The 21,754-nt window shown below is 36.5% G+C and overlaps 1 long non-coding RNA gene across 1 annotated transcript in view; it reads right to left on the bottom strand.

Annotated features, from left to right (window-relative positions):
- LOC125617783 overlaps nt 1–21,396 on the bottom strand; it is a 23,332-nt gene extending 1,936 nt beyond the window's left edge. Inside the window, exons 1-2 of the long non-coding RNA XR_007348898.1 lie at nt 21,368–21,396; nt 17,625–17,630 (exon numbers count right to left, since the gene is read on the bottom strand). This is a non-coding gene — a long non-coding RNA (uncharacterized LOC125617783). The remainder of the gene's footprint in view (nt 1–17,624; nt 17,631–21,367) is intronic.
- Nucleotides 21,397–21,754: the final 358 nt, after the last annotated feature.

The raw sequence follows: 21,754 nt of genomic DNA on the forward strand, positions 1-21,754 counted from the left end.
CAATTGCAGTGGTATCAACCTAAGACAGGAGGCTGACGCCTAAAAGTCAGTTTTTCCCATGACGGGTAAGAACCATATGTTGAATTGGACAACCTACCAGACACGGTCCTTAAGCCACATTGCTTGTTGTTTAATTAATCAGAAGGGGGGAATTGAGCTAAATCCCCAGTCCCTAGTGTGTTATTATTATCATTTTTATTTTTGAAAACAAATTATATTACTACTTTATTATATTACTAAATCCAATGTTTAAGGGGAAAAAACTTCTCTGAAGAATTTCGATGCTATGAATGATGAATGGAATGGAATGAAATTACATTCCTTTCAAAACACTCTAGTGACAGAGAAGGAAATAAACATCAGGAAAAAAAGGAGGGGTACCATATTAAGTCTGAAGCCTTCTATTTAGACAGGGATTGAAGCATTGGTGTTTGGGATCACCAGCAACATTGTATCCATCACTAGTAACAAGTAGGGGTTAGCTGTGCAGAAACTTGAGGCCTGAACATTCCAGGAGCAGCAAGTACTAAGGCACATTGCTGAAGACAGTTTGGCAATGCAAAGCACAAAGGAGCATTCACATCCCTAGACCATCACCTGCAAGTCCATTAGCATAGTCAAAGACTCCAGAAGCTTCCTCGCAACAGGTATCATCTTTGTATATAATGGGCTTATTATCAACTCAAATTCAATTATTCTGGATTGCTAAGGGCTGGGAGCAAAACAATATTTTACATTAATCTCCATTCACATTTATCTTTTTGTCATTAAATATTTAATATACAACTACTATATTGTTGTAGTTGTATATTAAATATTTAAATATTAAATATTTCACTTAATATTTAAATATTTAATATACAAATATTGTGCTAGATTTTGGGAGTCTGATAGTAAATAAAACAAGAATCGTTTCTACCCACATGGAGATTTCAGTATAAGGTAGAAGGGAGTTTTAAATAATCACACAAATAAAAGTAAAATTAAAGTACTAAAAGCAGCATAAGAGGTACAATATAGTAGGAGAGAATGCACTTGGAAGATTTGATTAAGGGTAGGAGTCAGGGAGGAAATAATGGTTATATATATATATATATATATATATATATATATATATATATATATATATTAATTACAGAGAAGTCTGTGTAAAGCCTAGGTTTGTATCATGAGACATAAATTCAATAAAGTAAAAAAAAGCCACTGGGACTGGTACGAGCCAAAATTAAGTTTGTAGCATAACATGAGATTGGCAAGGTAGGAAAGGGTTAGATCATGCAGGGGCTTCACTGGCTATGCTAAATATTTTGTTCTTTAATCCCTAAAGTAGTGAGAATCCATTGAGTTGTTTAAGCAACTGGGTAGATTTGTTTAGGTTTATATGGACAATGAATTAGAAAGAATTAAGAATAGACCCCAAAACACCAAGGACCATAGCAACTACTTTTTATCTATATTCTAGGACAATTATCTATATTCTAGGATAATTCATAATTGATTAAATGGTAGTAACTTTCAAATTACACAATGAACACTGGAAGAACTATGTTTTAGAAAGGAATATTGAGTATTCAAGTAAGATATCTAAAAAAGAGTTCAATTAAGCTGATGGTAATGTGGGTCTGGAGCTTGAGGACATATTTTTGCTTAACAATCTAATTAGCTGGTAACAATCACAGTGTTTTGTTTTTGATGCAATCTGTCAATATTTAAAAATATAAATTCTATTATTTGGAGTATTAGCTACCTACCAGTTTTACTGGTAGCTAATATACATCTGTGCTCTCTGAAATTTGATAAATATGCTTCCTATGTATCAATAGTTAATAATTAATGGTGACTATTAAGCTGGACAATAATAAGTCCTAATCAAGAGCTGGGTTTGAAAATCTTGAATTGTAAGTAGGTGGTTTTACATTGTTAGTCACCATTGTTGTGCCTTCTTTTCTTTATATGGTCTATGTGTCTTTCTTATTTCTTCTGTGCACTTTTGGTGTGACAGAACTATAAGATGAAATTTTGTAGCTGGAAATGTAGGGGGCAGAAATGAAGGAATAACAAATTTTTAAGGCATCAAATGCTTTAAATGCTTACTTTCCAAATGACTGGAGGAAGAAGGTTTTGTACCAACTGCCTGTTCTTATTGCTCTTTGGCAAAACTAGGTAACTCCTGCTATTGTGTGTTATGTGCCTGCTCTTATACATAGTATGAAGTTAGCAGGAACAGTCAGCTGCACAACTCTTAGCATATACAAGTATGGCTCCATTTCCTCCTCTACTGTGTTTCAAGTATCACCTTCCTACTCAGAGCTGGATGCATATACATACCAACCCAGAGGTCAGCAATCCCTTTTTTCCTCAGTCAGCCCTTTTCCTCTATTTCCAAAAGAAACCCAACCACATCAAGCATATTGCTATCTTTGTAGTTTTCCTATCCCAGAATAATCACATTGCACCTCATACAATATATGGCTTTCAAAAATCTCACTTCGTTGTCTCTTCTCAAGTCTCTGCTCCTGGCCACATATCACTGGATTCTGTTTTCTGCCCTCCCTCTCAGAGGCCTCAGCCCAGCATCTCTGGTTGTGTTCCCAGCCGGTTCTCCCTCTGGTCTTTCAATCTTTTCTATCTTTCTTTTCTTATTGTAGAGCAATATAGTGTTTTTCTAGTTCTCCTTGAAACTTTCACCCCTCACATTATTCACCAACAAAGAACTCTCCAGGTGCTGGGCAGGGCCTATTCTCCCAGAACAGTGGAGCATGGTAAACCACAGAAATACTTTTACTCTGAAATATTTACATTTTCTTATTCCTTCCCAATAGAAGGAAAATCAAGCCATTTTCTCAGCATCTTAGTGCCACCCCAGGGAAGAGACTAGTATAGAGGTGTACATAAAATTTGATTTCCAGGGAGGCTATTTCCTAAAACATTCAAAGATCAGGTAGGAGTAGGGAATAAGATAAGAAAGCTAGGATATCAAGAGAGGTAAAAGAGAGGAATTAGCTGGAGAGGCTGTGAGTAGGTATTTTCTATTTGAAAATATTTAATTACATAACAACTGAGTATTGGAAAAGAGTAAGTGAAGTATCGCTATCTATCCTAGCTGGTGACCTATGCTGGGTTCACAAAAGTTATTCCAATAACTTTAGAAAACAGTGAAAGAAAGCACACAAACACACAAACATACCTTTTCAAAATCCAGGGACAGCTCTGTGAACTTAGGGGTCCGTGGAAAGAGGGCAAGCCACTGGAATTTTTTATTCTTATATAGGGGAGACACACAAGGGGAGGTTCCGTGGAACATTTTATCCCAAAAAGGGCAACAGGGTAGGATTACAAAGGAACAGGTAGGTGTAATTGAACCCCATCTGCTAACACCACCCCTGGAGCCACACCTCATTATCTAAGCTGGGGTAAAAGTCCAATGTATTGCAGGGTGCAATAACTGTTCAGTACCCCTTTACTCAGGACTTAAAGGTGTGTACATATCTCCTGTCCAAAGTGACTCCCGACAGTGAAGAGCAATTTAGTAACTAAGTAAGAGCTATTAATCTGCAAGGAGAAAAATAATGAATAGTGTGCTAAATATGTATATTTATGTGTTTTAGTTTATTTTCTGTTGCTATAACTGAATACCACAGATTGGATAATTCATAAAGATTAAGTTTATTTATTTAATGATTCTGGAAGCTGGTCAGTCCAAGAACATTGTGGTGACATCTACTCAGCATCTGGTAAGGGCCTTCCTGATGGTCATGACAGAGCAAAGGGACATCATTACATTGTGAGACAGCAAGCATGCCAGAGAGAACTCAATTTTATATAACAGTCACTCCTGCAATAAACCATCAATCCATGAATGAGTCAATCTTGTTACAAGGGCTGAACCTTTTGACTTAATTACCTTTCATAGATACTGCTTCTCAAATATCATTAACACATGACTTGGATTAAGTTTCCACCATATGAAAGTTGGGGAACATGTGGACCATAGCAAGTACTTTTTATCTATATTCTAGGACAATCAATTAATGGTTGAAATCATTAGTGAGGAATCAATATCCCAGAAATGTTTATTTAGTACTTGAAAAATCATCTAGAATGACTAGCCTTATCATTGATCAACACTGAAGGGTTTGACAGTTAGTATATGGATGTTAGAAATGATTCTTCACTGGTGTTAGCAGTGGTGTTCAAATTATGCTGTGCTCTTGAGAGTAGCATGAACCAAAGCCTAAATCTTCCATCAGTTCCCATATCTAGACGTTGTTGGTGTCTCTTATCTGATATTACAGAAGGTTGGCAGGATCCTACAATCCTGCAACTAGAATATTGCTTCATCAGCCTCCAGTAAATCTTTCTTGCAAAGTGCTTGACAGAACAAACAACACAGATGCTATTGAATTTACAGCATAAGTTAGTCAATTTTTTTTTCTGCCTACCTTTTCTCTCAATGGATAGAGGTGGTTGATTTTTGTCTGAATCTGGCTTTCACTATAATATTCCATCTACTAAAAAAACTTGTAGAAAGAGGACTTTAGCCCTCATATACCTGTTTTGAACCAAGTGAGTGCTTTTTACCAAAAAGTATCTAATAATTATGAATGACCAATTATTAACATCTGGTTTATCATCTTTATCATCAACATCTTTAAGAATTTATTTATTAAATCTAGAATTATAAACCAATATTCAGAAAACTAAAATATGCTCACATTTAACTGAGCAATTTTTTGTTAAAAGTAAGCAATTTTTAATATGATAAAATGCTTAATTATTTAGTTGTTGGTTTTGTTATTTTATTTGAAGGATTTTTATCAAATAAAGTAGTTCTGAATAATTCTGTAGAGCTTGAGTTTTGATTCCTAAATGGTTTCAGAATTGAAATTCAGCTTCTTAGAAACCAACTGATAAAGATTTTTCTGGTTTCAAATTAATTTTTTATAGTAGTTCTCATAGCATAAGGCACAGGTACAAAGGAGATATTCCCTTATAAATCCTGTGCATGTTCTGATATTCCCCTATAACAGGAACTTTTCATTTCTGCATTAGCATTGCAATTGAGAAAGAACCCAAGGAGAACTCAAGGAGAACAAAGAGACAGGGAGTTAAAAGAAATCATATAGAGAATTTTTCCAAAAGGAAGCAAAGTAATAGGAATTGAAGACAAAAGAAAATGATCAAAATCAACTGATAAATTAGTGTTCACTGTGGCCTATATCTGCATGTAAAAGAAAATGTAATTTTGAAAAGGAAAATTAAATGATTTAAATTAATGCTTTTACTAAATGGAAGGTAAACTAAAACATATTGAATGCATTTACCAAGCATTACCATGCACCCTGGTAACAAATGGTATCTTATTTTTTACCCCTTAATTTTAGCTCAGTGGTAATGTAGTATAACTTGATTTTTTATGCATGAGGATCATCATGAAATGCTATTGTGACTGGTAGAAAGAAAATGGGCACAATTAGAGAGTGTAGATTTGCTTTAGTGGCAAAGTACAGAGGGAAAATAAAAATTAACACAAGTGTCCTCCTTGATGGAACAACAGTTTCCCCCATACCCAAAGAAAACTTGTGGATATCTCCCATGGTGATTCCATTTGTGGGTGATGTCACTAGGTACAGTAGGAATTTCTCCAAGTGTGAAAACTAGTCTTTGTTCCATACTTATCAGGAGGAAGTAACAGGTGGGAAAAAACCAAAACATATTCCTAAGTATTCATAGCAAATAATGTGAAGACCAGTCTTCTAAGAGCATCCCTCAGCAGGATAGGATATTGTTTGAGGTAATTTCTGTAATGTACTAGGGGAAATAGAGCCTCTGTTATAAAAAGGATCAAAGGATCTGAGGTCAGGTATAATGTAAGGATACAGAAAATAATAGGAGAAAATTATGTGCATATATAATAATGCATGCAAAATCACTATGCAAATATGTGGGCATATTATTTTAAAATATGATTATCTTCACTGACAATTAAGCCTTTTGGGCTTTTAAATTTAAAGTTTCTAATTTGATATTTGATATTATGTGAGCTTCCTGACTGCATATTACTTTCAGATAGTCAAACCTTATTACACCAGAACTAGGGCCAATTTTCCTGGACGTCAAATCATCACTCTGAAAGTACTACCAGTACCATTCCCAAATACATACTATCTGTTAAAAATGGATAGTTTTTATTATAGTTTGGATATGAGGTGTCCCATCAAAACTCCTGTGCTGTGGCTGGGGATGTGGCTCAAGTGGTAGCATGCTCGCCTAGCATGCGTGAGGCACTGGGTTCGATTCTCAGCACCACATAAAAATAAAATATTGTGTCCACCTAAAACTAAAAAACAAATATTAAAAACAAAACTCCTGTGCTAATTCAGGAGTATTGTGAAGTGAAATGATTAGATTTTAAAAGCTGTAACCTAATTAGCCTATCCTAGTTTGAATGGTCTGACTAGGTGGTGACTGCGATAGGTGGGGTGTGGCTGGAGGAGGTAGGTGCCTAGAAGCGTGCCCTGGAAGGATGCATCTTCTCTGGAGACCTTTCCCTTTTCTCTGCTTCTTGATTGTCATGAGCTGATCAGTGTTCCTCGCCATACCCTTTCACCATGATGTTCTCTTTCATCTTGGGCGCAGAACAATGGAGTGGGCCAACCATGAACTGAACCTTTAAAACTTTGAAAAAAATAAAATAAAAATTTCCTCCTTTGCATTGTTCTTCTAAGGCATTTTGGTCACAGAGACAAAAGCTAACGAACATAGTTGTTTACTTTGAGGCCAAATATCAAATTAGATCCCAAAGGACTCAGCTGTCAGTGAAAATAACCATATTTTAAAATTATGTTGTTTTCTTTCTCTGTCTTTCCCTAGTGATTTCCAAAGTATAAAGTTAACATCCAAAGATTATTTAAAAAGAATAGTCAAAATCCTTCCATTATAAAAATATTCAACACAGAATAAGATCTAAAAAATTTTTAAAACCCAAAGCCTCCTTGTCTTCTATCAGCACCTAAATTATTATATTACAGAGAGCACCACTAATGAGAAGACAGGGAATTTGAAACTTTCAGGCATTCTTAAAACATTCTGAACTTGCAAACTTTAATTCATACTTTAAAAACTCCTAAGAAAAAAGAAAAAAAACTTAAAGTTTATGCCTTTAGTTAAAACAAGGTATTTCTGAGCTCTGATTAGATTTTAATGTTTATGCTTTCCTCTAATCTTAGTAGCACAACACCTTCCTTCTAAATGGAACTTCATGGTTATTTTAAAATTGCAAGTAGCAATATTAAAATGTTTTTTAACTTAAAAATATTAAGCAGCACTCTATCACTGAACTATATCTCCAGCCTTTGTAAATAAATTTTCATTTTGAGAAAGGTTTTGCTAAATTGCCAAGGCTGTCCTCCAATGTAAGATCCTCCTGCCTCAGAATCTCTAGTCATTGCGATTACAGGTACGTGCCACCACACCTGTTCAAAAATGAGTAAGTAAGTAAATAAATAAATAAATAAAATGTTATGGTTTTGATGTGAGGTGTCCCACAAAAGCCCATGTGTGAGACAATGCAAAAGGTTCACAGGAGAAATGATTGGATTTTGAGTGTCTTACCCCAGTCAGTGAATCAATCTTTTGATAGGATTAACTGAATAGTAACTGTGGGTGGGTAGCTGTGGCTGGTGGAGGTGGGCATTGGGGGAATGCCTTTGGGATACATACTTTGTATCTGGTGAGTGGTGTCTCTGCTTTTGATCATCATGTGAGCTGCTTCACTCCATCACATTCTTTTGCCATGATGTTCAGCCTCACTTCAAACCATAAGGAATGGCTATGGATTGAGACTTTTGGAACCATGAGCCCTCAAATAATTGTTTCGTTCTCTAAAGTTGTTCTTATCAGGTCTTTTAGTCATAACAGCAAAAAAATCTGACTAAAACAATAAATAAATCAATATATATGTATATGCACACACATATATATGATAGAGAAAAGAGAATAACATGGCTATGACTTTAACATATCTGTGAATTATGCAACTGGGAGCTCTCAGAGATATCTTGTTGCTTCAATACCTCATGTGCCCACAGTATATTATGAAAAAATTTCACCCCAAATTTCAATATTTAAAATTTGGGTTGTCTGTCCATCTCATGCTGTTCTAACTTACCATATACACTTTGGACAAATCACATGTAAATTATTTGGGTCTTAACCAATCTGTCAACCACATTTGATTATATGCAAAACTTTGTATGCATGTCTACTTTTCTATGGAGAGAATTCACAACTTTTAATCACTGTTCAAAGAGATAATACAACAGAGAAAAAAGGTTTAAAAGTTACTGAGGTGGATAATCTTTAAGGCCTTGTAATCTGTGTTGTTGGTGCCTACCCAGACCACTTTATTGAAAGTGTTCTCATCCTTCAGCTGTTGTCAGTATTGGCAGACTGAACTGACATTTGCTCTCTTCTCTAGAGGAGGACCCTCAGCAAAACAAGATCCTCCCATCTTCCTAGAAGGCTAAGCATACACACCCCTCACCCCCATTCCCTTACCTAGGGCAAGGATTAAAAAATGATTAATTGTCATATGACACAAAAGGAGAAGCACCTTATCTCAAGGTGAGAACAATTCTGTGTTGCAATCTGACTTCCAGAACTTCCCTATGGTATCAATTAATGTGAGTCATTATCAGAGACCATATTCTGGAGGAGGTTTTTTCCTTCCAGCCTTATCCTGTTTCACTCTCTCCCTTGCTTCTCAGAGCACTCACAAGAAACTACTTGAACAAGAATGCCCATCTCATTCTGTGCTTCCAGGGAAATGGAAAAAGACATGCATGTTTGATATCAGTGCTTGAGTCTGAAAAGTGGTTTTAGAGTGCAGTTATTTATAAGGATGAGTTTCTGGAGTTAGGTCATTCTCAGGACAACTCTTTCAGTTTTGGTTGGTATATGTCAATGACCTGCAGAAATTTTGACACACAATTCCCCTCCCCTATTTAGCATACCCAAATACTATTCTAGTCAGGACATGCTGATATTTGATTTTCATGTGGCCAAGATGGGAAGTGGGACAGATTCTGAGGAAGGTAAACATTGGTCTGTAAGGTACGTGGGTCACTTGAAGCATCTGCATAGCCTCAAGCCGAATCAGCAGCTGAGACGGTTTCATTCACCAGTCCTCATTTTGTAAGATCTTCCAGACATTGGGTTCAGTCGGAACCTGGAGAAGCTATGTTTGGATGGAATAAACTTAATATGAAAAGCAAGTGAACCTGAGAGGTGCAGTGGTTTGGCTGCAGTTGATGCTATTATGCTTACCCCAGTTCTCTTTACTGGCAGGTGCACACTTCATTCAGCTTCAATGAGTTTGTTGTTAATAGCTCACCACTTCCCTCTTCTACAGAGAATTTCTCTTGGCTGACAGGAAGCCACCATGCATGTATGCTGTGCATTGACCCCAGCTTCAAATAATGACTGACTAGTCTAAAGGTATCCAGGAGCCACCCTGTCTTAAGGTCTTTAGGTATGAACAACACTAGTGAAATCTGGGCTCCAGATGACCCCTGTAGGAACAGGATAGAGCTGGTCTCCAAAAGAGCCCACATCTTTGCTAAGCATTGTTCTCCTTGATCTATTTTGCCTCCTATGCTCATTTTTCTCTGAGATCACTCCTAGAATAAATCACTTGAATAAACATCAGTCTCAGGTTCAGCTTCTAGGAAAATGAGGCTAGAAGCATCACTGTCTAGTTCTGGCATTGTATGAGTCTATGAATGTAATACGTGGAGGAAAGGCAGGTAGGACTAGGTTATAGATAGCTAAAGGGGAAGAAAAGCCAGAGACAGTGGCAGGCATTTCTTTAGACCAATGCTGTTCATCAGATAGCTTGGTCAGGGTCAAGAAAGCCAGTCATTGTAGGAAGTGCCAAGTGTGTAATGAGAAGCTGAAAAATTGTTTTAAAATTAAATACTATGGATTGAATAGTTTTTGTGTGCTAGAGAAACAAAGAATGGGTAAGTCATGATTGTTGGTTGCAGTTTAGATTGCATCTCAAACTGTAATGGGTAAACAAATTGGTACTGCTGCTTACCTGTGAGGAGTTCTGCTCCCTCACATGTTAATCATGCTGAGGCAAGCAAGCTTATAAAGCAGGGTTTATCTAGAAAAGGGTAACATAGACTTCTCCTGGGAGGGAGAAGGGGGCCATAGCTAGAATCCTGGTATTCCAAGAAGTGAGGGTGTCTTTCCTTTTATATGTCCTAGGCTTCCTTTGTTCTGTTCTCTTTCTCTTTCCTGTGTACTTGACTAGGCCCAGGAGATGTTGGTGGGATGGCCAAAAAGGTGAGAAGCAGTTGGGTGGGAAGGGCCACATGGAGCAGCCCTGGACATATTAATTAACAACTTTTACAAGTCCCTGTAGAGAAGGGCAACTCCTCAAACAGGTTACCTTAGCAACAGGTTGGAGCAGGGGCAGATTATCTTCATTAAGGTGGAGGAAGGGCTCAGAAGCCTTAGCATTTCAATTCCTCTCCAACTTCTGTGACTCACTCAAATTGGCCTCATTGATCTGACCTGACTTGATTTACCTATCTATACCAACTGCCTCTTTTAATTGGCTTCAAAATCGCCTACATTAAAAAAAAATGTAGATTCTTAGTCATCTCTAAGAAGATTTCAGGTGACCTTATCCTGCTGATGCACAGACCACAGTTTGAGTATTAAGGCTCTAGGCCAGACTGGTGCAGTAGAAATTATATCTAAGATGTGTGTAGTCCTAAATTTTCTAACCAGCCACATTAAAAATGTTAAAATATAAAATTAATTGTATAATATATTTTGTTCTAACCAAAATACCCCAAATACCTTACAATTTGAACATATAATCAATATAAACATTGTTAATAAGACATTTATATTCTTTCCTTATATTAAGTCTACAAAATCCAGTGTTTTTTTATCACTTAAAGAATATCCCATGTCAGATTTTAACTTTATTGGAGACACACACACACACACACACACACACACACACATTTGTATTTCATTATTAAGTTGAAAATGTTACCGAAAGCTCAGTCCTTGTCCCCAATGCCAATTAATGCCAGTTTAATAACGAGGACACGGCTTTGAGTAAAAGGAAAAGATGCTTTATCACTTTGCTAGCGATGGAGAAACAGAGGGGACTCCAGTCCCTGAGGCTGTGATTCTGCCCATCAGGAGGAACTGGGGGTGAGGGAAGGATTTTAAAGGAGCTATTCAAAGGCTACATTTCTGGTGTGCCCTGAGAGGGGGTCCCAGGGCACTAATTATCTGGGGAGTTTTTCACTTCCTAGACATCTGCTTCCTGTGGAGCACAGATAACTTAAGGTAATCTTGTTTCCTGTTCTTGAGTGAGGGGAGAGGGAGAAAAGGAAAAGGAAAATAGGTCTCTTTTAAAAATTAGCCTCAGAGCTATATTCAAAAGGTGAAGTGAACCACTGTTACAAAAGAACATTCTTGTATTTAAATTATTCCCAGTTAAGTTTTCCAGTAACTGACTCAAGTACGAGCTTTTAAATATAAATCATTAAAATTAAATAAAATTTAAAATTTAAATCCTGTTACACATATAAACAACTTCTGCAATTCCCAGGAACCACATGTAGCCAGTGACTACCATAGTAAACAGAGCAGCTCTAAATCACATAAGAACACCAAGATGGATACTTGGACATGAGGAAAAAGGAACTTGGAAAGTGGCTTGGAGAAATAAAAAACAGGGTTGAAAACTATGGTGTCATTGTTATATTTTAAAATTTGTATTAATATTTTATATTTTAATTTAGGGGATGATGATTTCTTAGGGAGTAACTGACAAAATCTGAATGAATAACAAAAATTTTTTTTACTAGTCTTAATGGTCCAAAGGTACCAGTATCTGCTTTTGTTCTTTAGGAACTTGGACCTATTTTTTATAGTTTTTTATTTTCACTTAACTTAACAGATGTGGAACAGTTCAATGATTAAAAGAAACTTGGCTTTCAGGGAAGAGGAACCACTTGTGGAGACGTACATAATTCCCGACCTGTCTTAAATGTAGGCACATTTTGACTCCTAGATTCTGGCTACAATCATAAACAGTCTTGTTATCTGAGAAGTAGATCATGTAGTGTCCATGACCAATAGGGGTGATTTGCCAAATTCTCTGGCATCTGAATAAGTTCCCTTATGACCCATCTGTTCATTTTTGTGGACCTCTCCCGCGAGTCTTAGGCTCCTGGGGCAAGTCTTGTCACTTTCTCCTCTCAGCTTATTGGTAAAGACACAGTCCTAAAGGGCTCTCTGATCTCACTTTCTTCAGCTCAGACTCAGCTGTGTTCACTCATCTTCATATTGCTGACCTACAATGATGGCTGCTTAAACTTTGCTGCCCCCTTCTGGCTTAAATGTTCAACAAATATTTATTTAATGAATTTTGTAAATATATTACAATTGTGTGCCTTTACAGAATGTGAAGAAAAACTGTGTTTTTTAAAGAATTAATACTATTTATTGAGCAGATTCTGTGTGCAGGAGATACAGGGGCTAGTAAGGCACTATAGACAAAGCAGTGAGGGCAACAGACAAAAATCTGTACCCTTTTCTTTCTTTCTTTTTTTTTTTTTTGGTATGGGGGGATTGAACCTAGGGGAAATTTACCACTGTGCCACGCCCCAGCAATATCCCCTGCCTACCTTCTTTTAAAATTTGAGACAGGATCTCGCTAAGTTAAGTACTTGCTATGTTACTGAGACTGACTTTGAACTTGCACTCCTCCGGGCTGAGCCTTGGCTGAGTGTAATGTGCAATGTAAATAGGCAGCAAATGACTATTTAGTATGCTTGAGAAAGGAACATCAAGGAGGCCAGTGTGTCTGAAGCACTGGAGCAGAGTGACTTGAGAGTGATAGTCAGCTTTTTGTTATGGTAACAGATACCTGAGATAATCAGCTTATAAGGAAGACAGATTTATCTGGTTCATGGTATGAAAGGTTTCAGTTCATGTTGCTTGACCTTGTTGCTTTTGGGCCTGTGGCAACGCAATTCATCATAGCAGGAGCATGGAGTGGAGGAAGTTGCTCACCTTATGGTGACTGGGCATCAAAGAGAGAAAGGGGAAGGTGTTGGGGTCCTAATACCCTTCAAGGGCACACCCTCAGTATCCTCACTTCCTTTCATTAGGCCCTACATCCTAAAGTTTCCACCACTTCTCAACAATAGCATCACAGTCTGGTGACCAAGTCTTCAATACATTGGACTTTAGGGTGCATTCCAGATTCAAATTATAGCCAAGAGAGAGAGTGGGGCACAGGTCGAGACTAAATGTGGAAGGGTAGGAGGAAAAAATTATACAGAAAATTTCAGGCAACTTTATACATACACACATAAATATATACATTTCTATCAGATTGGAAGCTATTAGTAAGTTTTGCTTAGATGAAATATTTAAATAGATCACTTTGAGGATTGCATGAATAATAGACTCTAGGATTTGCAAGGGACAGCAGAGAACTGTTAGGAGGAAAGCAGTAACGGTGACTTGAACCCCAACATGGTAGAATGGAGCTAATGAGACATGGTCAAGTTCTGGGTATATTTTGATGGTGAAAGATTTGACAATAAATTGAATGAAAACATAAAATAGAGGGCTAAAGGAAGATTGGACAGCCTAACTGGACAGCTGGAATTCCCATTTATTGAGACAGAGAAGTCTGTGGGAAGGGCAGGTTGGAAGATAGAAGAACAATAGTTGTTATTTTGAAATACTTAGTTTGAGATGTATATTGAACAAGCACCAAAGAAGAAATCAGAGGAGAAATTTAGGGTAGTGGTAAAGTTTTTGGTGATATATCTTATAGTTGGCATAAGATCAAATTAAGAACATTAATTCAATGTGGCAAAAGTTGTGACTAAAATTGAATTATGACTTGCAATATGAGCTTGGTTCCAACTTTACTGACCAATTTGCCCTGTGATATGTGATGACAACTTTTATCTACTTGAACTATTGTGCAATCTGTAGTTCATGTAGCTCACTCTGTAGTCCTATGGTTTTCACATGGAATGACTGTATCCTTTAAATTAATTCGATATCTGTCTTTTCCTCCTTAGTTTACAACTAAATTATCCATTAGTAACCACAAAATTAGGAACACAAGTGCAAATACTGTCAGTGTTATTGAGTGCTTGCCTTTTCTTCCCCATTCCCATATCCTCATGTTCAACTGGAAAACTTCTATACATCCTTCAAGACTCAGTTTAAGACTGGGATTGTGGCTCAGTGGTAGAACACTTGCCTAGCATGTGTGAGGCCATGAGTTCGATTCTCAGTACCGCATATAAATAAATGAAAGAAATAAAGGTTCATTAACAACTAAAAAAAAATAAAAATAAAAAAAGGCTCAGTTTAAACATCATCACACCTGAGAAGCCTTTCTTGATGTTTCTGGACAACGCCTATTATTCCTTCTTCTGTGTTTCCATCATGCTTGTTTATATCTCTGTAAATCCCTTGTTATGAAACTAATTCCCATGTCCTTTCTGCCAGGTGACTGTCATATCCTAGAGGTCATGGGTTACTTTACTCATTTTTATATGCTCGGTGACCCAGTTACTGGCACATAATAAGTGCTCAACAAATATTCAGGAATTAATGCCATACACAGGGATGAGTTTGTCTTTTGGGCCACTTTTATGTTGAATAAATTAAAACTGTATAATTTTATATGCTATTTAATGTCTAGGAGCCTTTAAATAAAAGAGGAAAAGTGCTCTTTATTCTTTTTGGGGTTATAAAATAGCTGCCTGGGCTTTTATATCATTTGACATTATTTCAGTTAGCCAAAGTAAATTCCATTTGAAGAGCTGTCAGACTACATTCTTCACCCCTGCTCTTTGGCAAGACTCACATCAAAGGGTTGGTTGGAAGTTTATTCATGTTGAGGTTTTCTGGCTCCATGCTAGTTTGTAATGAGAACACATATGGGAGATTAACTGTGTGGCTCCCCAGTGTTGGTAGAATCTTTTTATCAAGAATCATAGCAGTGATTTTTCCTTGGCTTAACCCCATGCCTATTTCTAGGCAAGCACTAGCCCAGGAATTTTGTTCCTTTGTATGGTTTGTTCTAATCCAGTTTAAATATTACTCCCATTAGCTATTTCTTTTTGCAAATAGTTATCTAGAAATTCAATACTTTTCCACATAGTAAAATGCTTTAAAGCCTTCTTATTCCAAGAATGTCAGATTCAAACTTGTACTCAGGCAAATAATCTTTATGAAATCTCTATTGAATACTACCTATGTGCCAGGAATTGTTTTGAGTGCTAGAGACACAGCAGTTAGTGAGACAAAGTCCCTTGCTCTCATGATGCATACATTCTAATGGAAAGATGATAGGTGATAACAAATAGACTAATACAGTAAGTTCAGGTAATAATATGCTATGAAATATGCAAGGTATGGGAGGGTGACTTGTAACTGAGCGTGTGGGTATTAAAGCATTGTGCATATTTAATGAACCAACATAGGCATCTGTCACCAACTATTGATTGGCCCCTTCTCTGAGATCCTAGTGTTTTAATTCTTCTCCAGTTACTACTACTCTATCTCTGAATTCATTCTCTATTGTTCTCTGTTGGGCTCTGTACTATATCCTGGACATCTGACTTCTGTAAACCATTATCTGTATCTCCTGTCTTATGGTTTTTGGTTGTGTCACAAGCATTGACTGATGATCAGAGGGTGAAGGAAAAAGAAGTTGAGATATGTATTCTTTCTCTCCCTCCATGATAAGCATTATGATTCTGACAGTTCTCCATTACTCTGCAGACACAACTCCATGATTCTGGTGCATTTTCTGTGAGTCCAGCTCTTGCCACCTCTGATGGTTTCATTGTCCCTTCAAGCCTAAAGATGGTAACAGCTTTGGGATATAATTATCACACTGCACACATTTCTACAAATAAGGTCTTCACCTAAGTCTCTTTAATAATTTGGGGGCATGCCTTCTGCTTCCTGTCAGGACCATGGATGACACAGCAAGGAGTTAAAGAATAATCACCCACATATCTAGATCCTCCCTCTGTTCATTTCTACGGATGAAGCATTTCCCCAGATAGTCAGTCTATCCCTAAATCTTATACATTAGAGATACTTACATACATTTATTACAAATGATGAAAAATAACTGAAAATATCTATTCTGAGGGTCCCAGCACCTTTGGAAAATAAAATCGATTCCTTTTTTAAGGTTGATTTTAAATAGAATTTGGGCTCATAATCTTACCATGTTGCTATTCACAGTATTTCTTCAGGTGATACTGCAACAAAACTAAATTGAAAGGCTTACACTTCAAAAGGCTAGACCATCTCTTTATATTAAATGGAGGATTAATACTTTGGATAAGAAATAGAAGTTTACTGGTTTTAATAATGTAAATATTACTATAACTTCCAATGCTAAAAGCATATTTACAACATGATTTACATGGTAGGGTAAAAGTATGTCTAATTTATACATTTTATCTCCATGTATTTTAAACTCTGGTTCATTTCTATGGCTATGAAAATTTATTCTCTGATGTCAAAGAATATAAAAGTAATCAAAAATGTCTTCAATTTTTGCCATGATATTTTTAGTTTGAGATATCATCATACTATCTTAAAAGATAATCTACTCCATTTGTGATAATTCTAAGTATTAGAATACACTATTGACTTCAAGTTAAGCTTTTTGCAAATTCCTTTATTTTTTATTATTTATTTATTTTGGTACTGGAGATTGAATTCAGGGGCATTCGACCACTGAGTGACACCCCTGCCCTATTTTGTATTTTAATTAGAGACAGGGTCTCTCTGAGTAGATAAGCACCTCACCATTGCTGAGTCTGGCTTTGACCTCACAATCCTCCTGCCTCAACCTCTGGAGATGCTGGGATTACAGGCATGTGCCACTGCGCCCTGCACTCTTTATTTATTTTTTACACATAAAAAGAATTCATCAACAGAATGATAACAGTTATTAATCTGGATATATATAACAAATGAAGGCTTTAACTATTGGTAACTACTTTTTTTCTTAATATTAAAATATTTTAAAAATATAACTGGCATAGCAGAAATACTAACATATGTAGTTTTATAAGCACATCTAAATGAAAGCAACAAAATAGTACAAAGATCAAGAAGAAAAAATGGAAGTACGTTACTTTAACATTATTACAGTTTATATGAAATGTAATAATATAACTTAAAAGTAGACTATAATCTTAATTTATATAAGTATAAGCTCTAATGCACTTAAATAATAAAACAGAGAATCACAAGAATCACAGGTTCAAGAAATTAAAGAAGTTCTAAGTACAAAAGTTACAAATAAACTAAACCAAAAAATACAATAAATTGATTAGAGCACACTGAAAGAAACTTATTAGGCCTCCCTGTGCAAGAAGGATTCCCCATTGATCTCTTCTCCAGAGAATTTTCACTTTTATTCCCTTGAGCCTGAGATGGTTGGGGGTTTCTGGGCAAAGTCTTTAGCATTTCTTTAGTGTCAGTATTGTTTTTAACAACTGCAACTTCCTTAGCTCCAGTTTTACCCCTGACTTTCAAGTTCAAGTTTTTCAAATCTTTCTTCTATGCTTTCTGCTCCCGATTATCAAGATAAACTTGGTTAAAAGCTGCCGCAGTCTGGCTGGGTACAAATCACGAGCCACTGAAGCAGGAACAAACTTTATTTTTAAACTGCAGGAAAACACTTCACACAGCTCCCGGGGAATCCTCCCGAACGCCACGAGGCTTGTCCAGGAACCCCCAGCCGGAAATATCTCTCCCGGAAATCCCTCCTCCTGCACTTCCCCAACCAATGGGAACTCTCGGGGAATCCCCAGAAATCCCCACGAGAACTCCAAAATAGTGCGAGAACTCAAAAGTTGCGGCAGAGGCGGATAGTAATGCCTCGCCTGTCAATCAATACTGTTGGCAAAATGCCAGGGGCCATACAGACTCGGCTGTGGCTCTCAGCAAAAAGCTGCCAGCAATACCCATGCCACTTCCTGAATGCCATGCTGCCTAGACATTTCTTCCACCAGATTAAGGAGTTCGTTGTTTTTAAAATCAGTCTCACAGAAAGTCTCAGGACACAGGCATAATGTAGACAACTTCTAAGCTAGGAATTGCCTCTAGTCAAAATTCCAATATAGTCCTCTCTGAATCCTCTTGAGCTTTTTCTTCACTGTTCACAGTCCTATTGACATCCTGGTCTTCGGAGTCCCCATCAGAATCAGCCATTAAGCTCTGCTTATAACAATTTAAAGCATTTTGGAGCTGGCACTGCTAAGCATCTCAAAATTCCTCCCACAAAATCCAAAAAAAACACAAAAAAACTTTTGAATCACATGGTCAGGTTAGTCACAGCAACGACCCCACTTCATGATATCAATTTCTATTTTAGTCAACTTTTTCACTGCTGTGACTTAAAGATCTGACTGGAACAAGTTTAAGGGAAGAAAAGTTTATTTGTGATCTTATGGTTTCAGAGGTCTTAGTCCACAGAAGATTGGCTCCATTCCTTGTGCTAAAGGTAAGGCAGAATAACATGGTGGAAGAATGTGGTAGAAGGAAGCAGCTCACACGAAGATCAGAGAACAGTGAGAGATAATTCCACTTTCCAGATACAAATATATACCCCAAAACTATGCTCCAAATGCCCTACCTCCTCTAGCCACACCCCACTAGGTTAATCCCATCAGATGATTAGTTCACTATTGGGTTAAAGCTCTTTTAACCCAATCATTTCTTCTCTGAACTTTCTTGCATTGTCTCACACTAATTAATCTATTAATTAATTTTATTTGTTTTTTTCAGATTCCTTAAATTCTTATATTATTCTTGAGAAGAAGTCTTCTATCTCAACATTATTTTTTATCTTCCTGATGTGGCAAAACTTAGAAAGGGGGTTCCTCCAGTTCTCTTCCTTTTATTTGTACTGGCAGATTTATAACTAAGACATAGTGGATGAGTTTTCTGGCAGGAGGACAGACACCTCTATCTCTGCATTCATTCACTCAGGACCAGATTTCTGTGTTGCCCCTGCCATAGAACCAACACCCTGGATTAGGAAAAGAAAATCTCTCTTATCTGTTCTTGACTGAGAAATCCCTTTTTCTTCTCATCTAGAACTTTCTCTTCTTATTGCTTCCAATTTAACCCAACCAAATTGTTCTGTATTAGCATCATTGAACTCATGTTCTGTGGTAGCACCATTGGAGTCTTCCTTCTGAAGAAAAAGTTATGTGAATATATTCAGTCTAATTTTTTTGAGTCAAAAATATTTATTTTGCAGTTACATCTCATTTGTACTTAAACTGAAATTGCCATCTTGAAATCCATAATATAAAACAAATTGGATACGTAGTCTAAAAACAATACTAGCAAAGTTAGTTCAGATATATCCTGCTTTGAGATGGGTTGTACTAGAAAACTCTTCCTGAGCCCAACTATACTTTCCAAGACTTTTTTGGGAACACCCACAATGAGTGAATCCACATTCCTGGGATTGTCTTCATAGGGAAAGGTCACACAATTGCAAAGTATTAATCCTTAGTAAGAATTTAGGAGAATGTATAGATTAATTCATTATGGTAATCTATTGACCCATCTGCCAGAAATGTGTATGAAGGTATGTATACATTGCTCCCAACAATATTATGTGTCCTACCAACCTATTTCAGAAGGAGTTTGTTTTGCCTTTTAATTAAGCCTTCTTAACACTAATTGCTTTTTCTGTTCTACCCTACAGATATATTAAATAGTTCCCCGATTACCCTGAGCAAGACTAAATGACTGGTCTCTTTCCTCTTTTCTTTAAAAAGACATGAACATAAGTGCTACAAGCAGCCAGGATCTTGGCTATGTGAACCCTGGATACACGTTTCTTCTTAACTTCTGTGAGAAGAGAGAAAGAAAGGAGAGAATTACAGGGGCTAATTGTGATAAAAGAATAAAACACGGAGTTTCATCTATTTCTTCCTTATATACTTGCATGTAGAGTTCACATAATATGATCCATCCCTCTTTTATTAGACGACCATCATCTATAATGTAAATTTGTTCATGAAATATTTGTTCTTAGTGTATTGTGGCCAGGGGTGGAGGCAGGTAAAAATCGACTCTAGTGATTTACTTTTCAAGAGGTTTTGTCCTGTTCTTCGGGCTTCATATGAATCCTTCTCTTTATGTCACAGTTCCTAAACACATCTCAGTTTTCCGAATAAGTCCCTACTTTCTTCTCCTTTAGTGTTTTTAAAATTTAATGCTTCGCTTCAAGTGCTAAGCCACAGAATCACAGAGTTCTAGAGTTAGAAGGACCTCAGAGATCAAATTGTAAAGTGGCCCCAAGTTTTCCCAATTGACTCAAGTTGCTTCTCACTCTCAGACATTCTCATTTAATTGATATGGATATGACCTTGTCAATGGGATTTATATAAGCTCCTCAGGTGACTGAAATGTGCAGCCAATTTGGAAACCACTGACTTAGTGCTAATCTCTACCTTAGGGCATAGAGCTAGTGCAAGCCAAGAACTCAATTACAGTCAGTTGTTATTTGGACCAGTTCACTTTCCATTGTCCCAGTGCATTTCTTGTGAATGAAATAGTACCAAGAAATAGTAAAGGTAAAATATCAGAGCAACATTTGAGGTTTTATAAAGGTAAGAAATATACTGAGTACTAAATAATAAAGGTTAAGATAGGCTGTTCAAAAGGAAAAAGCTTAGTGATAGTGTGCTATTATATTATGCTATGGCATAAATTACTATCTGATTAATATCAATAAAATAAAAGTGAGCCATTAAGCAGACAAATATGCAATTCTTCATGTTGGATTATTAAAAGGTGGGTTGGAATTTTTTTTGTAGGATGATCAATTTGTTAATATTATTTTGCAAACTAGAAAGAAAATCATGGTCTCACAGGTACCTGATTAAAATTTCCTCCACTCTGTTGATCAGGAAATAATTCTTTAGAAATGCTTGGATATTTAGCATACCCAAAATAGTAATAGGGAGTTCATAACAAGCAACACAAAAGCAATTTAGGAAAACAGAACATCAAATGAAATTTAATAACTAAAAAGACATTTTACAACCCTTGGTCTCAGTGCTACCATTAGTTCTTGACTATCTGACCTCATTTGTTGAATATGTCAATGTAATGAATGTGCAGTTGGCCTGCACTGTCCTTGTGTTCACCACACTCTGTCAACACTCCTAGGTAGCCATCAATTCTCTCAGTGTTCTCCTCTCTCTTGTTTTTATTATTCTTATTAATAGCAGCAAGATACCTTTTTCATTTTGGATTTAAAGATAAAACTTTGGCTATAAGCAGACACATCAAACTACACATATACATGTACCTGTATAATATATGCATGTATATATTACTACCCACCATCTTTATTAGTGATGTTTTCATATTAAGAGATATTTAATTCTTTAAAAAATGTTCTTTAATTAGTTTCTAGTATATTCTTCTAGAAAAACATTACATCTACTAAGTTTGGGTCAAGAAAATGTAATGGTGGTTTTATATCACTGAGTTTGGGGTAATTTGTTATACTGCAGTAGTAATTAGAATAGTAGTGGGCACATTGTTTTGTTTGCTTGGGAAAATATCCCTTTTCTTTGATTTCTCTGCCAATATAACTAGGAAGCCACCAAAATCAAGGCAC

The sequence above is a fragment of the Marmota marmota genome, unplaced genomic scaffold (genome assembly GCF_001458135.2).
Source record: "Marmota marmota marmota unplaced genomic scaffold, marMar, whole genome shotgun sequence".
In the NCBI taxonomy this organism is placed as follows: Eukaryota; Metazoa; Chordata; class Mammalia; order Rodentia; family Sciuridae; genus Marmota; species Marmota marmota.